Here is a 7,284-nt window from a genome sequence, read left to right as displayed (position 1 = left end):
GAAACCCCAGAGTATTGATAATGAGTCCAGAACCCAGAGTATTAATAATGAGTTCAGAACCCCAGAGTATTAATAATGAGTCCAGAGCCCCAGAGTATTGATAATGAGTCCAGAACCCCAGAGAATTAATAATGAGTTCAGAACCCCAGAGCTGTTGATAATGAGTTCAGAACGCCAGAGTATTGAATAATGAGTTCAGAACCCCAGAGTATTGATAATGAGTCCAGAACCCCAGAGAATGAATAATGAGTTCAGAACCCCAGACTGTTGATAATGAGTTCAGAACGCCAGAGTATTGATAACGAGTCCAGAACCCCAGAGTATTAATAATGAGTTCAGAACCCCAGAGATTGCCTAAATGAGTTTCAGAACCCCAGAGTATTGATAATGAGTTCAGAACCCCAGAGTATTAATAATGAGTTCAGAACCCCAGAGTATTGCTAATGAGTTCAGAACCCCAGAGTATTGCTAATGAGTTCAGAACCCCAGAGTATTAATAATGAGTTCAGACTCCCAGAGTATTAATAATGAGTTCAGAACCCCAGAGTATTAATAATGAGTTCAGACTCCCAGAGTATTAATAATGAGTTCAGAACCCCAGAGTATTAATATGAGTTCAGAACCCAGAGTATTAATAATCAGTTCAGAACCCCAGAGTATTAATAATCAGTTCAGAACCCAGAGTATAATAATGAGTTCAGAACCCCGAGTATTAATAATGAGTCAGAACCCCAAGTATTAATAATGATCAGAACCCAGAGTATTAAAATGAGTTCAGAAACCCCAGAGTATTAATAATGAGTCAGAACCCCAGAGTATTAATAATGAGTTCAGAACCCCAGAGTATTAATAATGAGTTCAGAACCCCAGAGTATTGAAATGAGTTCAGAACCCCAGAGTATTGATAATGAGTTCAGAACCCCAGAGTATTAATAATGAGTCAGAACCCCAGAGTATAATAATGAGTTCAGAACCCAGAGTATTGATGTTTTTGTCTTCTCTCTCACTCTCCCTCTATCCCTCTCTCTTTCTCTCTCTTCCCTTTTCTCTCTCTCTCCCTCTATCCCCTCTCTATCCCTCTCTCTCTCCTCTCTATCCCTCTCTCACTCCCTCATTTCTGTTCTTTTACTGTGAATTTGTGCCTTTTTGTTATTTTTCTTCTCTTCCAATTACAATACATTGGAAATGTGAAAAAGTCAATAAAATAATAAAAAAGAGGGCAGGTTGTGTTTATTGTTCATTAAAACTAGACTGTCTGGTTGATGTTCTGATTGGTTCTCTTCAGCAGCGGGCATCACTGATTGTCATGGTTACCACCTCCCTCCTTAGACCTGGTGCGATGCCAAAGAAGATCCCCCCTGAACCATGCTCCTCCTCTTCCAAGGTTCCCCCTCCTCTAGTTCCCCCCACTGGAATGTCACATGACTTGGCAGCACACTCTAAACCCTAACAGCTACTCTCCTCCTGTCTGTCTCTCTCTCTCTCCTCTCTCTCTCTCTCTCTCTCTTCTCTCCTCCTCTCTCTCTCTCTCTCTCTCTCCTTCTTCTCTCTCTCTCTCTCTCTCTCTCCCTGTTTCTCTCCAAATCTCTCCCTTTCTCTCCATCTCTCCTCTTTCTCTTAATTTCTCTCTCTCCCCATCTCTCTCTCTGAGCCCAAATCCCTCATTCCCAATCAGTCAGGTCAGGGAGGAGGGAGCCTGGGGACCCATAGACAGAGAGAGAGCAATCAGGATGGGGGCAGCAGAGAGATTAATCTAAACCCTGATTAGAGAGAGAGTGGTGTAGGGTGGGAGGGAGAATGGAGGCGGGGGTTGGCAGGATTGGACAATTTGTCAGGATTTAGTAAAAAAAAAAATCAAATTCCAATTAGGGGAGGGGTGGTAGGGTTAGGAGAAAATAAAGAAGGAAAATATATATTTAAAAAAATATATATATTTAAAATAATATATATATTTACAATATATATGTATATATATCACAGGAGGTTGGTGGCACCTTAATTGGGTAGAACAGGCTTGTGGTAATGACTGAATCAGAACTAGTGGAATGGTATTAAATACATCAAACCCATGGTTTCCATGATGCCATTCCATTCTCTCCGCTCCGGCCTTTACTATGAGCCGTTCTCCTCTCAGCAGCCTCCCCTGGTGTATATATATATATATATATGGGGGATTGAAATGATGCAGACACTTACATTGATAGAAGCTACAATCTATCTGCAATATCAAAGCTGATCCACCCTCTAAACAAAATAATAAAACAAAATTAAAGAATCACAGCTGTAATCGTTGGCAAAGGTGATTCTAACATGTATTGACTCAGAGCGATTGAAGATTTATGTAATCAAGATATCTCAGTGTTTTATTTTTCTTCCACTAACACTGAGTATTTTGTGTTGTGACAACAACAAAAAATGCCAATTAAATCCATTTTAATCCAACCTTATAAAAGAAGGGGTCTGTATATTTTCTGAAGGCACTGTACCTCATATTGGGTTATTTTAATGATCTACTTAACCCAATAGCTGGTGTATAATAATCCATAGATAATATATATTTTTTAAATTCTTCTTCTCAGTATTTCAAGTTCTAATAAGAATAATTAACATTTAAAACTCTGTCATTTTTAACAGCCACATTTTCAGATACTAATGACGAATGACAGTGCTTTGCAAAAAACTGCATTTATTAAAAAGCTAACAAATAAATAATTACATTTCTTATAAATTTTTTGTGCATTTAAATAATAATAATACTATTTCCTTTCTGCCACTCAAATCTGTCCCCTATATATTTTAAATTGATGGGGCATTAATTACTACCACATACCAGTTAAATGAGTACGTACCTACTAGGAAATAATGTGAAGGCAGCCTACACAGGAGCCTTCTTTATAAACACACAGAGAAACACACGCGTGGAGACGTTTGGGAATCAAAGAGACCCCAGAAACTGCATTTTAATAGTTAAGCTCTCACTAATGGCTTTGAACAAAGACAGCCTCTTACAAGTCTCAAAATATGTTAGTGACCTAGAAACAACACTGCTCCCACTAGTGGTCATAAGGTTGTTGGGTGCTCCAAAATACAGTACGGTACAGTGTTCTGTGGGATGGACGTACAGTACCATTCAAAAGCATTCTTTCCCGCCATTTTACCCACAATGAAACAAAAAAAACGACTGGAATATAGCTTTTTTTAGTTGGAACGACTTCCTCCTGGCGCGCTGCATCCATAACATGTTGGAGAAACTCCCAAGCAGCAGAGCGTCCGGATAATACACATAAAACAGTTGAAAGCAGGAATCCACAGCTTGGAGCATGTCACTAGAGGCGGCTCCGTTGAAGATAAGGAAATCCGGGAACTAGGCTGTATGTCAAAAGGAAATCCAGGGTGACTCCATTAAGATAAGGAAATCCTGGAACACTGGTGTGTCTCAGAGGTGACTCCCATTGAAGATAAGGAAATCCTGGGAACACGGTGTTTGTCTCAGAGGTGACTCCCATTGAAGATAAGAAATCCTGGGAACACGGTGTTGTCTCAGAGGTGACCCATTGAAGATAAGGAAATCCTGGGAACACCGGTGTTTGTCTCAGAGGTGACTACCATTGAAGATAAGGAAATCCTGGGAACAGTGATGTTCGTCGCCCAACCGCAGGACAAAGGGCTCTTCCCTCCTCACTGACTGTTCTACACTATACTAATATATTATCATGGTCATGGTCTCATACGCAACAGAGATGGATGTTGAGAGAGACGGTCATCCTGCCCTCTCTCCCAGATGGATGTTGAGAGAGACGTATCCTGCCCTCTCTCCCAGAGATGGATGTTGAGAGAGACGTATCCTGCCCTCTCTCCCAGAGATGGATGTTGAGAGAGACGTATCCTGCCCTCTCTCCCAGAGATGGATGTTGAGAGAGACGTATCCTGCCCTCCTCCCAGAGAATGGATGTTGAGAGAGACGTATCCTGCCCTCTCTCCCAGAGATGGATGTTGAGAGAGACGTATCCTGCCCTCTCCTCCAGAGCATGGAATGTTGAGAGAGACGTATCCTGCCCTCTCTCCCAGAGTGTCTTGGCTGAGATAACGGCCACCATGTTGGTTCAGACCTGAAAAAAATCACAATAAAAGTTACATCTCTATTAGTAATACGCACGTCAATCTCTCTGCCGGCTCAAAGTAGAGGAGAGGATTGACGTCATCACTGCTTGTATTGGTGAGAGGTATTGGCGTGTTGAATGCACCGAGGTGTCTGTTTAACTTCTCTGCGCTACGCATCCCAAGTACGGGATCACTTTCCTAAACAACCGCTAGAATTGCAGGGCGCCAAATGCATAAATATACTAAAAATATTTATAATCATGCAATCACAAGTGAAATATACCAAAACACAGCTTAGCTTGTTGTTAATCCACCTATCGTGTCAGATTTTGAAAATATATTTTACAGCGAAAGAAATCCAAGCTTTTGTGAGTGTAGCTTTCAATGCTACAACAGCTTAGCCTTATATTAGCTTGGTTAGCTTGGTCACGAKAGTAAGAAAAGCAATAAAATGTATTGCTTACCTTTGATAATCTTCGAATGTTTCCACTCACGAGACTCCCAGTTACACAACAAATCTTKTTTTTGTTCGATAAATATACATTTTATCACAAAAAAAACGCCATTTGGGTTGTGCATTATGTTGAGAAAACAAAAGCCGTGTTCCGTTCGACAAATTCCAAAAAGTATCCGAAATGGTCGTAGAAACATTTCAAATGTTTTTTATAATCAAACCTCAGGTTGTCTTTAACAAACATAACCGATAATATTTCAACCGGAGCATAACCTATTCAATAAGAGACAAACGGAAAATGGTGAGCTCCTCCCACACGCGCAGGAAAGATTCGTATCTTTCGGGCCGAAGTCAAAGCCCTTTGGATGAGTTATATTTACAGCRGCCTCTGCTATCTTTTGATTTCCCTGGGTTTTTTCTCCTCTCTGTTCTCAGCCCATCTGCTCCTCTCTCTCTCCTCTAAGCAGGCAGGCCCGTTGCCCTAGTGACTCCAGGCTCCAGAGCCACTAATGTTCTTCCTTCAGACTCCACACAGACACAGGGTTTTGACATGCTGCTCCGGGGCCAGTACTGTTCTTCCTTCAGACGTAAAAACTTTTGCACAATGTCTCTCATTCACATTCACTTGTAAATGTCCAAACTCACCAAAAATGACATTTGGTAGCTCCTACCTAAACTCATCCAAAAAAGAAAAAAAGAAAAAAAAGAAAAGTCCTCTCACTGTCAACTGTGTTAATTTTCAGCAAACTTAACATGTGTAAATATTTGTATGAACATAACAAGATTCAATAACTGAGACATAAACTGAACAAGTTCTATAGACATGTGACTGACAGAAATTGAATAATGTGTCCCTGAACAAAGGGGGGTCAAAATCAAAAGTAACAGTCAGTATCTGTTGTGGCCACCAGCTGCATRAAGTACTGCAGTGCATCTCCTCCTCATGGACTACACCAGATTTGCCAGTTCTTGCTGTGAGATGTTACCCCACTCTACCACCAAGGCACCTGCAAATTCCCGGACATTTCTGGGGGGGAAGGGCCCTGGGCCTCAACCTCTGATCTAACAGGTCCTAGATGTGCTGTAAATGTAATGTGCTCAATTGGATTGAGATCCGGGCTCTTCGCTGGCCATGGCAGAACACTGACATTCCTGTCTTGCAGGAAATCACGCACAGAACGAGCAGTATGCCTGGTGGCATTGTCATGCTGGAGAGTCATGTCAGAATGAGCCTGCAGGAAAGGTACCACATGAGGGAGGAGGATGTCTTCCCTGTAACGCACAGTGTTGAGATAGCCTGCAATGACAACAAGCTCAGTCTGATGATGTTGTGACACACCGCCCCAGACCATGACGGACCCTCCACCTCCAAATCGCTCCCGCTCCAGAGTTCAGGCCTCGGTGTAACGTTCATTCCTTCGACGATAAATGTGAATCCGACCATCACCCCTGGTGAGACAAAACCGCACACTTTTTGCCAGTCCTGTCTGGTCCAGCGATGGTGGGTTTGTGCCCATAGGCGACGTTGTTGCCGGTGATGTCTGGTGAGGACTTGCCTAACAACAGGCCTACAAGCCCTCAGTTCAGCCTCTCTCAGCCTATTACGGACAGTCTTAGCACTGATGGAGGGATTGTGCGTTCCTGGTGTAACTCAGGCAGTTGTTGTTGCCATCCTGTACCTGTCCCGCAGGTGTGATGTTCGAATGTACCGATCCTGTGCAGGTGTTGTTACACGTGGTCTGCCACTGTGAGGACGATCAGCTGTCCGTCCTGTCTCCCTGTAGCGCTGTCTTAGGCGTCTCACAGTACGGACATTGCAATGTATTGCCCTGGCCACATCTGCAGTCCTCATGCCTCCTGGCAGCATGCCTAAGGCACCCATGTGTCCTCCTTCCCAGACGCTAAGAAACCTTGGCGTGATCCTGGACAACACCCTGTCGTTCTCAACTAACATCAAGGCGGTGGCCCGTTCCTGTAGGTTCATGCTCTACAACATCCGCAGAGTACGACCCTGCCTCACACAGGAAGCGGCGCAGGTCCTAATCCAGGCACTTGTCATCTCCCGTCTGGATTACTGCAACTCGCTGTTGGCTGGGCTCCCTGCCTGTGCCATTAAACCCTAACAACTCATCCAGAACGCCGCAGCCCGTCTGGTGTTTCAACCTTCCCAAGTTCTCTCACGTCACCCCGCTCCTCCGCTCTCTCACTGGCTTCCAGTTGAAGCTCGCATCCGCTACAAGACCATGGTGCTTGCCTACGGAGCTGTGAGGGGAACGGCACCTCAGTACCTCCAGGCTCTGATCAGGCCCTACACCCAAACAAGGGCACTGCGTTCATCCACCTCTGGCCTGCACGCCTCCCTACCACTGAGGAAGTACAGTTCCGCTCAGCCCAGTCAAAACTGGTTCGCTGCTCTGGCCCCCAATGGTGGAACAAACTCCCTCACGACGCCAGGACAGCGGAGTCAATCACCACCTCCGGAGACACCTGAAACCCCACCTCTTTAAGGAATACCGTAGGATAGGATAAAGTAATGCCTTCACCCCCCCGCCCCCCCCCCCTTAAAAGATTTAGATGCACTATTGTAAAGTGGCTGTTCCACTGGATGTCATAAGGTGAATGCACCAATTTGTAAGTCGCTCTGGATAAGAGCGTCTGCTAAATGACTTAAATGTTAAATGTAAATGTGAAGATATGGGACATTTTCAGCGTCCATGAATTGTGTACAG

This window comes from Salvelinus sp. IW2-2015, unplaced genomic scaffold (assembly GCF_002910315.2).
Source record: "Salvelinus sp. IW2-2015 unplaced genomic scaffold, ASM291031v2 Un_scaffold3843, whole genome shotgun sequence".
Taxonomy (NCBI): domain Eukaryota; kingdom Metazoa; phylum Chordata; class Actinopteri; order Salmoniformes; family Salmonidae; genus Salvelinus; species Salvelinus sp. IW2-2015.
Note: the sequence above shows the minus strand (reverse complement) of the source record.